Here is a 16,994-nt window from a genome sequence, read left to right as displayed (position 1 = left end):
TTAAAACCTCTTCTGCCTTAATACCAGAGAATCATGCTGTAAAGGTGCATCTAGCAATTTAGCTTTAACATGATCAAGCAAATTTTGTGCCTTTAACCAGGCATGCCTCCTAATCACAGATCCAGTAACTGCGGCCCCGCAGGAGGCCTCTAAAGAATCAAAACCACATTGCAACGTATGCTTTCCCACTTGTTCAGCTGCATGCAATAATTCCTGCAATTCTTTATTTTCTGCACATGCTGAAATCAACATAATTTTCTGTTTCAGCAATCCCATAACACGTTGTTGGTACTTAAGCATATGAAATTGACAGTTTAAGGCCCTGATTGCCAAGGTTGCAGATGTATAAACCTTTTTTCCCCATCTGTCCAGTGCCCTTAAATCTCTGTCAGAGGGGGTAGGATTTTTTGCTGTTGAGGCCTTAACTACCTTTGGACCCTGTGAAATAGTTTCAGGATCAGCAGCAGGATTTCTAAATATTTATGTGAGTCAGGGACCCTGTAATATCTGTCAGGCTTACTGGGAGCCAGAGGTAAGGAGTCAGGGGTCAAGCTCGACTCCGAAAACGCATCATCCACAATGTCTAAAACAGGGGGAATGGCTAAAAGCATGTGCTGAGGGAGAAGGAAATCCCTGAGTCTCTGTTTTGATTCTGAGAAGTATTGACTCTCCCAGTGAAAATGCTCCCTCTAAGTATGCAAGGTTTCTCCAAATGAATAATCCTCAGGAGGAGATGCAGATGGAATAGACTCCTCAGCATCAGAATCCTCATAGGGAGGTAAAGATAATTCTTGATCAGAAGAGGAATCAGAAGAAATGGAAACCTGATCTGAAGATTCATAATCAGCGTCTTGTCTAGGCCTCTTATTTGGAGGGGGATGGGTACCCCTGATCAAGGTAATAAGGTCTTCAGCCATTCTGACCATCTGTTTTTTAGGTATAGAGGCCTGTGCACGTGGCTCATGCATCATTTTTTTAGTTTTAGAAGTTGTTTTTGTCTTTGATTTTGCAGCGGTTGTCTGTTTGATATACAAATGTTGAGGTCTGAATACACCCTCAGAAGCTGGTGCCTGCTCAGCGGCTCCGGACCCATCCGAGGGAGATGCATCCGTCGGTCCAATACCTTAAGTATCTTGCAGCATGCCGGACTCCACATGGGTGTCGGCAGAGGCCTGCGACTCAAAGGTAGCAGGCATCAGGGGCTGCGAAAGCGCCTCATTGAGTACCAGCGACTGGCTTAGGAGAAGCTTCATCATCAGTTTTGGATCTCGACTGCCTTTCTCTGTCCTCTTCCTTGCGTTGTTTTATGTGCTCTGGTAGTCAGATTGCTATCCGACAACATTTCTGGGTAGTTAAATCTGTTTCCAAAATACTTTGATGCAAAAATATGCAGACACTTAATAGTGCGTTGGTTAAATCTAGCACAAAACCGACAGCTAGGCACATTGTGATCAGGGCCTAGGCAAGGATTACAGTATAAATAGAAATCCTTGAGGTATTTACTTCCCACAAATAATGCAATTATTAACTTTTTCCGACATCGGTAAAAAGCAAGAAAAAAGTTTCCCCAACGGGGTACTTAGCTTTAGTGAAGACTTCGGTTTTGAAACTCAACTCGAACATCTCAGTAGTCGGCTGACCGGCACTTGCGAAATGCTTCTGCTTCGGGCACTGCGCGGCAAGAAAGACTAAAGCAAATGGCCTCGGCTGCATGTTTTATACCCCTTTCGACCTGACGTCATGGAAGAGAAGACAGCAACCGACGCAGGACCCAAGACTTTGGAATTCAGGCCGACTGACGGCAACCTGCCAGCAGATTACCCAAATGTAATGACTACAACAGTGAAACACGAAGAACATCTGTACTATGTTCTTCATGTTTCACTGTTGCAGTCATCACACTTGGGTTGATTCCCAAAGGCTGAGGAAGGGTGGAGGCAGTCAAGAAGCATTAGGGCTGGCTAGCACGCCCTGTAAGACTGCTGTGCCAAATCCAGCTCTGGATTTAGAAAAGATAGGTAAGTGGTAATGATTGGTGAAGGTGTGTACAGAGCTCCAGTTTGCAGCTTCCAGGATGTCTCTGGTAGGGACTCCCCTGAGAAATGCTGTAGAAGTATATGTAGCCCTAGGGAATGTGTTATTACCCCCTGTGGGGTAAGTTTCCTATGGTGTTTGTAGCAGAAATGGATGCAGTGTGCTATCCATTTAGAAATGGTTTGCTTTGAAATGGCCCTGGTCTCTGCCCCTGTAGTAAATATGACTAGCAGCTGGTCAGATTTTCTGAAAGGTTTAGTCCTGTCCAGATACAACCTAAGCTGCCTGTGCACGTCCAGGGAGTGTAGGATCCTTTCCCCCTTATTCTGAGAATTAGGGGAAAAGGTTGGCAAATGAATGGATTGGTTTAAAGCCACACTAGGTACTACCTTGCGCATAAAAGATCGGTTTGTCCTGACGGAAACCCTGTCAGCATGGAAGATAATGAAGGGTTCCACGGCCATAAGGGCCTGCAATTCAGACACTCTTCTTGCTGAAGTGATGGCTAGAAGTAAAGCTTTTTTCCAGGAGAGGAATTTTAACTCTGCTGTAGCAGCAGGTTCAAAGGGTGGAAGCGTGAGCTTCTCCAATACAAAGTTAAGGTCCCAGGCTGGAGTGGGAGCTCTTCTGAGGGGTCTTAAATTTTTGGCTCCTCTCAGAAACTGTTTGACCAGAGGATCTCTAAGATACTCGAAAAATGTATGCACCTCCAACTATTACCCTACGTATTGGACAACCAACTCCTACCCAACACGGGTTTATACCAGGACATAGCACCACCACTGCCCTTTTTTCCTTCCTCGAAATCATTAACTCTGCTCGTGACTCTGGGAACATAGTTTCTACGCTCCTCCTCGACTTATCTAAAGCTTTCGACACTCTCTCTCATGTGCTTCTACTTTTTAAACTCTCCCATCTTAATCTCTCCTCTTCGTCTATCAAATGGTTCTCCAGCTATCTCTCAGCCAGGGAACAAGCTGTAAAATGGAATTACTGCACTTCCTCTTTCTTTCACACCCCAACAGGTGTACCCCAAGGCTCTATTTTGGGTCCTTTACTATTTAACATTTTCATCAATGATTTCCACCAAAAGATCCCTAATGCTAAACTGGTGCAATACGCAGATGACTCCACTATCATCTGCTCAACCAAAACTCTTCCTTTACTAATAAACCTTACGCAAGAAGCCTTCTCCTCCACTGAGTCCTGGATGCTTGACAATCACCTAGCCCTAAATGCCTCCTAATCTAAAATAATGATCTTTACCCCTCTAGACATACTACTGCTGACAAAGCATCCTTGTCTATACTTAGCCTAAACAAAACTACTATTGAAATAGTTCCCCATACAAAACTTCTGGGCGTTCTTATCGATGACCAGCTAAAATTTGATATCCACCTACAAACCAATATTAAGACTTGTCAAAAACTTGGTATGCTTTATCGACACAGGCGCTACCTTTCTCTGTCTTCTAGACATCTCTTATCTACTATCTACTACCTACCCTCCCTTTTGTATGAAGCTCCGCTACTCTCTAACCTCCAATCATCCCTAAAATCTAAACTTTCCTCATGTTATAACAAAATTTCAAAGTTTGCCACAGGATTCAAATCCTCTACTCACCATTGCAACTCCCTACATGCTCTAAATTGGTTGGAACTCCCAAGCTACCTAAATTTCATTCTACTAACTACAGCACACAAGATAATTTTCAAACCTTCTAACTGTCCATCACTCTCCTCTTCTCTAAAACTTCACCAGTCACATAGAACACTTACATCCACAAATCAGAACATCTTAGAACTTTACAAGCCTTTACAAGCACCAGGGCAACTTCTACTATCATTCTCCCTTGCCAGATTATGGAACTCTCTTCCCCCTTACATTAGAACTACTCCTAACCTACCATCCTTTAAAATCCTACTCCACTCTCACCTCTGCTCCCTCTGGGAGTGCTTCTGTACCCATCCTAACTGATTCCTGATACCTATCCCTATTCTATTCTACTCTAATCTCTGCCACTGGCCAATTCATCTCTCTAAAATTCCTTTGCCTAAATACATGTAGTGAACATAAATTTATTGTTTTTGCTAATATCTTATAAGTGATAGACTCAGCTCATATAATTCAAGATATGTAAAGTCTTGCCTTGCTGTATATTGAATGTTAAACTGCTGTTCTCATATGCTGTACTGATGCATCGTATATTGTCTTTCTGTCTGGAGCTTTTCTCCTTGGGCCTCCATTGAAAATGGGCTACCTTGGCCCAACGGACTTTCCCGGTTAACAAACTGAAATAAATAATGAGAGAAGAGGGAGGGCTCAGTATCATAATGAGCTGAGATGGCAGAGGCATGAATCTTAATTGAAAAGAAGGATAGGCCTTTGTGGAGCATTTCTGTTAAGTAACTTAGTATATGAGGCAAGTTGTGTCCATTTCCTGACACTGGCTCCAAGAATAGTATATTTTCCACTTTTCTGAATAGGATTTTCTAGTACTAGGCCTCCTTGCCTCCAGGATGACATCCAGCACCTGTTTACTGAGGGTTGCTGGTGATGAGTTCAGGGGATGAGCCAGGGTGCTAGGTTCAGGGTTTGTAGCTGAGGATGCAAACTCTGGCCCTCATGCTGGGACAGCAGGGAAGGGGTCTGAGGCAGGTGCCATGGTGGCACTACTGTAAGACTGCGCAAAAGTGGGTACCAGTGCTGGTGTGGCCAGCCTGGTGTAATCAGGATTGTCCTTGGCTTGTTCTGTTTGATCTTTAGTAGAACCTTCGAGAGGAGGGGCAGAGGGGGAAAGGCATAGATTGAGAGGTTTTCCCATGTAAAGGACAGGGCATCCACTTTCCATGCTTGGCTGTGGGGAGTTCTGGTGCAATAAGCACTCAATTGATAGTTCTGCGGGGAAGCAAACAGGTCCACCTCTGGTGCCCCCCACCTGGGGATCAGAAGTTTGAATGATTTGGGTTTCAGTTTCCACTCGTGTGGGTCCATTAGATTTCTGCTCAAGTCGTCTGTCAGTGAATTAAGTTTGCCTGGTAGGAACTGAGCTTGCAGATGCACTTGATTGCTCAAGGCTGTGTTCCACAGAGCCATGGCAATCCTGCATAATGGGTAAGAATAGGCTCCCCCATGCTTGTTTATGTACCACACAACTGTGGTGTTGTCGTCTGTCCTTATCAATAGTTGTCCTGGGAGAATAACGCACTTGAAGGCTGTCAGAGCATTCTGTACATCTAACATTTATTTTTGACTGACATGCAGGTGCATTTGCTTTGGGCTTCATTTGCCTTGAATGCATTATCCTGCCATGTGACCCCCCTCCCCCCCCATGCATAGTCTGATGTGTCTGTTGTTAGGGTGTGGGCAGCAGGGGGTTGAGTGAAAGGGAGTCCCTTGTTGCGGTAGTAGGCCTCCACCCACCAAGGGAACTCTGTCCTTAGACAAGGAATGATAGGAATCATTGTTTCCTGGCCCTGAGAATGTTAACACCAGACACTTTTTAAGTACCACTGAAGTTTCCTCATATGCAGTCTTGCATACGGAATTAGTAGAATGCAAGAGGCCATAAACCCAAGGGCTTGCAGTATTTTTCTTGCAGATAGCTGGTCTTGGATGGCCATTAGATTGTAGTAGTTTGTCAAATAAATTTGTTTTTCTGGAGTGAGGAATGCTATCTGGGAAGTTGTGTTCAAGCTTGCTCCCAGGAATACAATCTTTTGGCTGGATGCCAAATGTGATTTATTTTTGTTGATGGTGTACCCCAGTGAAATTACAAGTCTCTTTACAAATGTCAGGTGCTGAAGTAGCAATTCCTGACTGTCTGCCTTAATCAGGCAATCGCCCAAGTATGGGTAAATTTGAATTTTTCTCTGCCTGCAATATGCAATGGCTGGGGCTAGGCATTTTGTGACTACCCTGGGCGCAGTAGATAAGCCAAAGGGAAGTGCAGAGAACTGATAGTGCATAGAGCCTGCTCTGAAACATAGATACTTCCTGCAAGATTCCCTTATCGGGATGTGCAGATAAGCTTCTTTTAAGTCTACGGTGGCTAGCCAGGAGTCCTTGGATAGCATAGGAAACAGCTGTTGGAGAGTTAGCATTTTGAATCTTGGAACCACCAGGAAGGTGTTGAGAATAGACAAATCCAGGATAGGACACCAAGAGTTTTCTTTTCTGGGTACCAGAAACAGTTTGGAGTTGAAACCATGTCCCCTTTGTTCTGCTGGGACAGGTTGAATAGCCTTGATACTGAGAAGAAAAAGTACTTGCTTTTGGGCTTCTGCCCACTGGTTTGTGGGGAGGTCTGGCCATCCACTTGGGGTTGGCAGAGAGTGGAAGTAGAATATGTATCCCTGGGATACAATGTTTATGACCCATCTGTCCTGGATGATGTATTCCCAGTTTTTTGCATTCGGGACTAGTTTTCCTCCTAAAGTAGCAAGTACTTGGGCATGACTTGGAAGAATTAAGGACAAGTCAATGTGAATTTTTACCATAGGGTGGTGGCTTACTACTCCCTGTTTTTGAGGTGGGAGCACTCCATTGTTTAGATCTGTGCATACCCTGATACTGTAGTTTTGGTGGTCTGCTGCCCCTGAGTTTGGACTGAGAAGGTCTGGGAGGGACTGGAAAAGGCCAGTTTTTAGAAGGCCAATGCCTACTGAATCGAGGTGGCTGTACCTGTAGGAAATCTTTAACAGTTTGCACAGATTTAGCTTTTTCCTCCATCTTTCTGAGGACGACTTCTGCTTTAGTGCCAAACAGACGTTCTTGGTTTAATGGAGCATCTAGTAATTTTGCTCTGACATGGTCTGGCAAGATTTGTTCCTTAAACCAAGCATGCCTTCTAAGAAAAGACCCAGTGACAGCAGCCCTGCAAGATGCTTCTAAGGCATCAAAACCACATTGCAAAGTATGTTTTCCAACCTGGTTAGCAGAATGCATTAACTCTTGTAAATCTTTATGTTCTGCACAATCAGGAATCAACATCACTTTCTGTTTAATTAGCTCCATAATATGCTGCTGATACTTTAACATATGAAACTGGCAATTTACAGCCCTGATGGCAAGCGTAGCAGAGGTGCATACCTTCTTACCCAATCTGTCTAAAGCCCTAGAATCCCTGTCCGAAGAGGTAGGGTTTTTGGCTGTAGTAGCCTTAATGCCTTTAGGTCCCTGGGAAATGGTCTCTGGATCCAGAGCAGGATTCTTAAAGAGGAATTTGTGGGAGTCAGGTACTCTGTAATACCAGTCAGGTTTCCTGGGAGCTGGAGGCAAAATATCAGGGGTAACGCTGGATTCCATGAAGACATCATCTACAATTTAAAGAAAAGGAGGGATAGCTAGAGGCCTGTGCTGAGGCAAGTTTAAAAATTCCACGAGTCTCTTTTTGGACTGTGGGTAGTCCTGGCACTCCCAGGGGAAATGCTCTCTAAGGGTATGCAGGGTTTCACCACGGAAAAAATCCACTGGTGAGGAAGCAGAGGGAATGGAATCCTCTGCATCAGAATCCTCATAAGTAGGTAAAGGCATGTCCTGGGTAATCAGAAGGGTCAGAGTCATCAGACTCATGATCTGAAGAATTAAACGGAAAATCAGTTCTAGGTCTTTTAGAGGGGGAAGGCTGGCTTCCCCTAATTAAATTAATAAAGTCTTCAACCATTCTAAGCATTTCTTTCTGTGTCATGGGGGCCGGAGAATGCGTTTTGGTCATCTGTTTCCTAGGCGTAGTGCGAATTCTGAGAAATTCGGTAATTTTGGTTTGAAACAAAGTCATCAGTTTAATATGAACATTGGAAGGCCTGAATACACCCTCAGAAGCCAATGCCTGTACAGCGGCTCCAGACCCATCTAAGGTAGAGACATTCGCAAGTTCCATAGTCGAAGCAGCATCTTTGTAGCATACCGGACTCCGAATGTGTCTCAGTAGAGGCCTGCGAATCTATAGAAGCGGGCATCAGGGGCTGCAAAAGCACCTCACTGAGAACCAGCGGACTGGCGACTAGCTTAACGGAAGCATCGTCGGCAGTTTTGGGCATCAGATATACAGAATCAACTGATATTGCCAACATCCTGGCAGCTAGGTTCAGTGCTAACTTTACCCCCCTCTCACCCCCTAAAGGGCCCATCTCTATACTGGAAGAATTCAAAGTTCCTGAAATCATGGCTGCACAGGTAAAAACCTCACTCTCCAAAGCCAAGAAGACAGCATCCATGGGACCTGACAACATCCCAGGCTGCCTTATACATGAACTACAGAATGAATTGGCACCCCACCTAAGTACTATGTTCAGTCATAGCCTCACCTCAGGCTTTGTGCTCAATGAATGGTGCACCGTCACGGTTATCCCACTCCACAAAGGGGGAGCCACAACAGACCCCAAGAACTACCGCCCCATTGGCCTGACAAGCCTGGTCTGCAAGGCCATGGAAAGTATCATTCACTGAACTCCTAAACAAAGACAAGAGAGATCTCCAAACTCTGGACCCCACACAGTTCGGGTTTGTAAAACGCAGATCATGTCTCCTAAACCTGATAGACTTCTTTGAAGCAGTCACCAAAGCCATAGATGAGGGTAAGGTGGTTCACACAGCCTATCTAGATCTCGCCAAGACGTTCAACACTATCCCCCACTCTGGAATTATTGATAAACTCACTAAACTACATATAAATCCCTATGTCACAAGATGGGTTGCCAACTGGTTTACTGACAGAACCCACACTGTGAAAGTAGCAGACTCCAAATTAGACTTCGGACCAGTGACAAGTGAAGTACCAAAGGGTTCAGTCCTGGGTCCTCTCCTGTTTGGTATCTACTTCTCTGAAGTACAGACTAACACAGAAGGTCTTTGGCTAACTAAGTTCACAGATGACTGCAAACTAGAAGCGATAATCAAAACTCCTAACGATGTGGACATCCTACAAAAGGGCCTCACTGAGACAGATGCCTGGTGTCAAAGCCATGGCCTCAATCTCAATGCCAAAAAGTGCATTGTCATCCTCTTTGGTAAAAACTCTGTACCCATGAACTACCACATAGGCGGTAGTCTACTTAAAACCGAAAGTGTGATAAGATGCCCTGGGACACAGGTGGACAGTAGTCTCTCCTTTGATAATCACATTGCCACAGTGGTCAGGAAATCTTTCTACGTGGCACACCTCGTCACTAAAGGTTTCTCATCCAGAAAAAAAAGAGGTCATTGTTCCCCTCTACTAATCACTCGTTAGATCCATTACAGAGTACAACGCCCCCTTTGGTATGTACCTCAAGACAACTACAACTGGAAAGGCTACAGAAATACTTCACAAAGAGGACTACTGGCCTCAAACAAATGCCCTACGCAGACCATCTCAAAAAGCTCCAGCTTTACTCTGTCACATATCGCCTACTCAAAGGCGATCTCTGCCTAACATGCAAAGCTATGTCAAACCCAGAGCTGTTGGACATGCTCCACTTAAAGAAATCCCAATCCCTCTGCGCTACATGTTCTAGGGACCTAAACCTTGTCACCACAATAAACGGAACATGCTGGAGGGATAGATTCCTGTCCCAGAGACTTCCCATACTCTGGAACAGACTACCTATGTCAAACAGAGCTCCTCATTAGCACTCCAAGAGAAATCTTGACGATTAGAAGGGTAATACGAAATTCAGCCCAGGGATCACTTCTGTGGCTCTGCTTGACAGGGGCACAGGAAAATAATTTTCTTGGGTGGCCAAAGCCAGGATACCTTTTTGGCTATGCTTGTATAGGCCCTAGGGCCAATAGCCTAGTACCTACCTATGCGATCTGTCTCTGTCTTTATCCTTACATGTTTTCGGAAGATCTGTAGTCTGATGGCTTATCAAAGCCATTTCGGAATACAGAAAACAAGTGCGAAAGTATTTAGCGACAAAAATAGCCCGACGACGAATACTTCAGGCATTGAACAAGGCACAAAACCAACAGCGAGGAACATCATGGTCTGGTCCTAAACAGGTGATGCAGTAAGAATGAAAATCTCTGTGAGGTATTTGCTTTCCACAGGCAAGACAATTGTTCATTTTTTTCTGACATCGGTTAGAGCAAGAAAAAAGGATCTCCAATGGGGTACTTATCTTTTAGAAGACTTCAAGTCTGAAACTCGAAAAATGAAAATTTCAGGAGGTGGCCAACCGACACTTGCAAAGTGCTTTTGCTTCGGACTCTGCTCAGCAAGAAAAGCTGATGTAATGGCATCGGCTGCACGTTTTATACCCCTGATGACCTGACGTCATGGAAGAAGCGACAGCATCCGACGCAGAAATCCCAAGACTTTGGTATTCCGGCTGCCTGAGGGCTACCTGCAGGCAGCTAACAGAAGTGTGATGAAAGCAACAGTGAAACACGAAGAACATCTAAAATGGTTAGAACTTTTTTGGACGATATAACACTTGGCAGTGATAATGCATGAAAGCAACTTTTATAGCATTAAAATTAAAGCATCAAGAAACAATGTTGGAGCAAAAGGCAATAAAAAGAAGAGAGAAAAAGAGGATGCATATAAACATATGGGAACAGATGAGAACACATCTTAACAAGGAATATTTCATAGGTTCAGACTAGGCTATCTGCCCTGGGGCATTTATAAGCCTAGCCCGATTGTGTTTGGCTTACGCCACCCCTTGATTTGAGTATACTGTGCCCTTTTTAAAGTTTAGTTTACTGTGCCTCTGTCTAATAGTGACATGGAAGAAATCCCCTGGACAAACCTACGATCCCCCATCCACTCATCAAGATTCTTCTTGAAGAGAGTCAATGAGGTGCTCTGCCTAACATGAATTGGAATTCTATTCCAAAGCGAAGGGAGCCTCTGGGTTATGAATCTGTCCCTCCAGCATGTTCTATTTATTTCTGTGCTGAGGTTCAAGTCCCTCGAGCGCGTGGCTCTAAGGGATTTAGATTTACTGAGGTGGAGCATGTCCATTAATTCTGGGTTGGACATAGCTTTATATGTCAGACATAGATCGCCTCGAAGTAGGTGGTATGCAACTGAGTAGAGCTGGATTTTTTTTTAACAGAGCAGCATATGGCATCAGAGTCCCTTGATCCTCCTGGTGAGGTACTTTTGGGGTCTTTCTAATTGCTGCAGGTGTCGGGTAAGGTACATCCCAAAGGGGGCATTGTATTCTATGATGGGCCTGATGATGGATGAATAAAGGGGCACAATTACCTCTCTTGATCTAGATGTGAATCCTTTCATGATGAGGTGGGCTATGTAGAAGGTCTTTCTAACCACATTGGCAATGTGGTTGTCAAAGGAGAGATTGCTATCAACTTGGTCCCCCAGATCCCTAATTACTTTCTCTGTACTTAATGGGTTATAACCTATGTGGTAATTTGTGGGCACATTGTTTTTGCCAAAGGGTATGACTATACACTTTTTGGCATTTAGCTTTAGACCATGGCTCTAGCGCCAGTTATCCGTCTCTGCGAGACCTTTTTGAAGGATGTTTGTGTCAGCTGTAGAGTCGATTATGGCGCCCAGTTTGCAGTCATCTGCGAACTTGGTGAGAAATAGTCCTCCCACGTTGGCCTGTACCTCAGAAAAGTAAATACCGAACAAGAGAGGTCCCAGGACAGAACCTTGTGGGACGCCACTTATGGCCGGTTTCAAGTCTGACATGGCCCCAGCAACTCTGACTCTGTGGGTTCTGTCTTTGAGCCAGTTTGCGACCCATCTTGTGACATTGGGGTTTATATTTAGGCTGGATAGCTTATCTATGATGTCCGAGTGGGGTATTGTGTCAAATGCCTTTGCGAGGTCCAGATAGGCTGTGTAGACTACCTTCCCCTCATCTATGGCCTTGGTGACTGTTTCGAAGAAGTCGACCAGGTTCAAAAGGCAGGATCTGCCCTTGACGAAGCCAAATTGGGTAGGATCTAGTGTCTGTAGGTCCCCAATGTCTTTGTTTATGAGTTCCATGATGATCCTCTCCATAGCCTTGCAGACTAGGCTAGTCTGGCTTATGGGGCGATAGTTTCCAGGGTCCACAGTGGCGCCACCTTTGTGGAGTGGGACCACTGCTGCTGTACTCCATTCTTTGGGCACATATCCTGTAGTGAGGCTGAGACTGTACAGCAGTTTTACTTGCGAGATTAGTTCTTCTTGGAGTTCATGTAGGACGCAACCCGGGACGCCATCTGGTCCCAAGGAAGCAGTATTTTTTGCTTTGGAGAGGGCGGCCTTCACCTGAGCATCAGAGATGTTTGGGAGGCTGCACTCTGCCGGGATAGATACTTGCTCTTTTGGGGATGGGAGTTTGCACTGAACCTGTCTGCCAGGATATTGGCGATGTCTGTGGGTTCAGTGTATTTTTTGTCGTTTAGAATCAACTCAGAATAAGTCTGGGAGTTGCATCCCAGGTTCCTAACATAACTGAAAAAAGCCTTATGATTGTCTTTAGTGTCCTGTGCAATTTTCCTCTCGAAGCTGGCCTTGGAAGATTTTATGAGGGATCGTAATTTTTTGCTAGTACTGATCAAAGATGCCTTCCCTTTTAGGGATTTTGCTCATGTAGTAGCTTCCTCCTTCTGTTGTACAGTTTATTTATGGCTGGGGTCCACCAGACTGGACGCCTGCCTTTGGATAATTGGGTCTTGATTTTGTTTGGGATAGCATGATCTATGCATTCCTGGAGATGTCCGCAGAATGCGTTTATATAGGATTCTGCAGTTTGGGCCGTAGTTTCCACTGGCTCAGGGGCCTTGAAGGATTCCACTTCGGTTTTGAGAAGTGTGAAGTTTGTTTTTGACAAGTTTTTCACTGTGGTTTTCTGGGCTGGGGGTGGGGTCGGGATGTGGATATCCAGTGAAATTAATTTATGGTCTGATCTTACCAATGAGGCATATACTTCTGGTATGGAGCATAGAGTCCCCATGTTGGTAATGATCAGGTCTAGTATGTTTTCCCCTCTTGTGGGAGTGGTGACTAGTTGTTCCATAGCATTTGAGTTTATAAATTCCAGGAACCTTTGGGCTAAGGTGCTGGGGCTTGAGTAATGCTCCCAGTTTATGTTTGGGTAGTTGAAGTCGCCCAATATAATGGTGTTCGGAGAGATCTTCATGTTCTCCAATGTTTTCAGGAAAGCCGAGTGGGATTCCTGACTTTGAGAGGGTGGTCTGTAGGATGCTATAAACTAAAAGCAGTCTTGCCCACTGTCAGTTGCACATGGATGGTCTCCGATACTTCGTGCAATGCCACTAACCTGGAGGTGTGGATATCTTTGATAAATATGGAAACTCCCCCTCCTTTTGTGGTTCGGTCCGGGTTTTGGGGCCGAAAAGCATGATGTGAGGTATAACCTGGTAGTGCTGGGGTGCTCTCTGGAGCCTTGAACCAGGTTTCTGTCACTGCACAGATACTGATGTTCTCCATACTGAGGAGAGCTTCGAGTGCATGCATCTTGAGGTTAAGACTTCTGGCGTTTAGCAGCATTACCCTTAGTTTCTTGTTCCTTATGCTGTCTATGGAGGTGGGTTTGACTTTTGAGCCTTGCCTAAAAAAGGCACTATGGGGGTTGCAAGAGCCTTTGCCAATATCCGAAAGCCCAGGGGTGACAGGTTAAGACTAATACTGAAAACTGTCTTGTCATCTGGAAGTAAAGTTACACCTTTAAATGAACTTGTCCTAACTGTGCTAGCATACACATCTGGCATGGCTGACTGACTTCAAAAACTGTTGGATTAACTGGACAGAAAATCAGAAAACTGGTTCTTGCATACCAAACATATAAACCATTAAAAGTGTACAGCAAGACTATGTACACCTCTGTATAAAGGAAGGAACTGCCATCATGAAATAGGCCCTGTGTGTAGTCAGCCACTGAGGAACTGTAAACATATTTGCTCACATAATCAGATGCAAACACAGTTAAACTTCTAAACAACGAAGAAAACGAGTCTAGGCAGGCACTTCTGCTCACATTAGCAAAATCTCTCTGAGGGAAGTTGGCATAGAAAACAAACTAAGAGTTAACAAAAAAAAAAAACATGAAAGTAGTGACGGTGAAGAAGAAAACAATAAAGACAGTGATGAGAAGAAAAAAAAAAGAAGTTTGAAAGCTCACAATTATAGGATCAGGTATACAGAAATGGAAAAACCATATGTTGATCAAAAATTAACACATGAACAGCAAAAGAGAATTCAACTTGTATCAAAAGATGAAAAGCCTTAATGGTAGCTAAGAACAGTGGAGTGGGTACACAATGGATCTCAAACTACACAGAGAAAGAAAGATACACAGGAATGCAGACTCTGAAATACAGAGCTAAAATATCACATTTTATTGTTAGCTCTGATGTATATAAGGTTTAGAGTGATTGCCACCATGAAAAGATAAAGGGCTGTTCAGAGACAAATTGTGAGCATAAAGCCTCTAGAAAAGGTATTTTAATGGTGTGCTGGCACCCTGCCCTTAAATGAGATAGTGGAAAAGCAACACTACCACCAATGTAAAACCTAGACGGCAGAATATCATGATGGTTAGACCCTGGCCCCAAAAAGTATAAAGGGAGTATGTAATGCTTTTCTGGATATGGGCTTCCAACCTCTACACCCAGACTAGACTGTTTACAGACCAACTACAAGAAGAGTATTTGATCAAACACTCCCAACACCCTCTCTCTACTCCGTCTCTGTGAACCAATGTCTTCCAGTGGCCCTTTATTCTCTCCAACCTTCCACTAGTAGCTGTATATAGACAACACCTTTAATTGCATTGCAGCTACCTAACAAACTCTGCCTTCCACTCTCAGCCTAGTTACTTCCATTGCAGGATCCTAACACCACAATTTTCCTACCCTGTGACTCAACAACTGTTCATACTTCAAATCTCCTTTACAGTATAATCACTAACTCCAACCTCCTAGCTCAAAAATCTTCATTTATCATCTATGTCCTGGCATTCAACATGTCTAGCTCATATAACCCCTATGTAAAATTGATTGTTTGGATGTCGTAATTATGTTACATGTTATTCAACTACTGCTTTAAGCACTCTTCTCTGTCTTTAAATGCATACTTAACAGGCTTTGCAAAGTGTTCTTCACTTCATGCACTATGCCTGAGTAATGCCTGTACATAGTCTTTTTATCGATGACTATATTATCCAAGTCAACAAATAATAAATAAGCAAATATCAACAAAGGGTAGCTCAAAGGGAGGGACAATTGAAGAGTCCAGCAATGACATATCCCTGAAACAGTCTGAAGCAAGGGTTAATCAGGAACTCATGTACCAAAAGGCACTATGAAGAAAACCATCCAGAGTAGCTCAATGATCATGAAGACTTTGAGGCTTCACATATGTTTCAAACATGAATACCTTCCAAATGGAGAAGCCTGAAAGAGAGGGAGACCCAAACCTTTCAAAAATTTTAAAACCAGAATCATTTCATAACTAGGGTTTACTTATGACCCATCACGATACCTTTTCCAGCTCACAGTTTAACAAAAATGCAGTTTCAAAAGCAGTGAGCTGAAAACTTATAAAAACAGAAAGCATCTTTTTTGCAGGGGCATGCCCACTTGGACCCCCTACAATGTGTGTGTGTGGGGGGTGCAAGCCTCTCCATCAAAATAAATTAAATATAACAACTCCACAGTTGTACCGCAGGGAAGAAAAAGGGGGAAAAAAACAAACAGCACTTCACCAGCTCACGAATACAATACATGGTGACAATATTCGCCGCGCTTAACATCTTCGCAATGAAGATGCACAACAGCAGAGTCAGCAATAACTCATAAGTATGCCCATAACTAGTATGTGTACATTATATAAGCAAAGCAGCAGCCAGGCCAAAATGGGACCACATGCAAAGAGAAGACACCTGACTTGGCTAAAGCACAGGTAGGTTATCCAACAGCCCTAATAAAATCTTAAACCTGTGCCTTCAGCAGTCTCAGGAGGAGAGACCAGGCCACCTCTAGGATTAGCAAACTAGCACATTTCCTACTCTTGCCAGGGAACGTGAGGCCTGCTGGGACTCCTGGGTAAAAATGAATGGGTAGTGTAGCTCTTGTCAGGCCCAGGAAGGCCGAGCTTCTGCCAATCCCCATAACAAATGAGCCAAATAGGTACAGGTACCAAAGCCATCACATCCTTATGTTCCCAAAAGTACTTTTACTTACACTGTTCTATCAGCAAAGATCTTTTTTTTTTCTTATTCTGTTTTTCTAAAACAAAGGAAATAAAAAAAATGCTTGGATTTCACTCCTAGGCAATCCTAAACAGTTTTGCATTTATATGCAAACAGTTCAAACAGCAAAGTGTGACATTAAAAGGTAGGGGCATAACACTGTGTAAAGTAAGTCACAAACTTCCTAGGCCTCATGGTATGCTGAACATATGCAAGAAAATAACAGACTGTGGTTCCTCACCAATGATCAAACAACTACACAGGGCCCTTTCAAGCTGTAAGTTATTATCAACAGGTTTCTGAATGCATACAGATAAGATAAATATTAAATACCCGTATCCCATCTGGTCAAATATGTAAACCCTGGAGTAAGTATACAGGATGAGGGGCATAATGTCCTATTAAAACCAAACTTCAGTTTGTTGTTTCTCACATCTGACTGATAGAAAGTTAAGCAAAAGAGACTTTGCTAAATGACATACAGCTATTCAACATTTATTAACTATATAGAAAAGGCAAGTATATAGAATCTGGCTTTCAAAGATGACCAAGATAAGCTGATAACAGACTGACCTTAGAAACATGCTGCAGAGGATGTGAAGAATTATCCCTCTGCATCAAGACATCAGTACTGAGATAACAGAAACAGGCTACACCCCTCCAAAAGGACTAATGAGAGAACAGCATCAGTCAGAGATGTACATTACTCATAATAGCACTACTTGCTGAATGAAGTTCTTGAATAATAATGAGTTAAGTTATATGCAGAACATGTACATTAGAGTTTGGTGACAAAGC

The 16,994-nt window shown here is 43.7% G+C and overlaps 1 protein-coding gene across 1 annotated transcript in view; it reads right to left on the bottom strand.

Annotated features, from left to right (window-relative positions):
* UBR1 (ubiquitin protein ligase E3 component n-recognin 1) overlaps positions 1-16,994 on the bottom strand; it is a gene marked incomplete in the record, with an annotated part of 4,571,807 nt that overhangs the window by 1,807,911 nt on the left and 2,746,902 nt on the right.

Source organism: Protopterus annectens, chromosome 6.part0 (assembly GCF_019279795.1).
Source record: "Protopterus annectens isolate FY-2018-M chromosome 6.part0, PAN1.0, whole genome shotgun sequence".
NCBI classification, from domain to species: Eukaryota; Metazoa; Chordata; order Ceratodontiformes; family Protopteridae; genus Protopterus; species Protopterus annectens.
The sequence above is the reverse complement of the archived record's forward strand: the minus strand, read 5'-3'. Positions and strand labels throughout refer to the sequence as shown.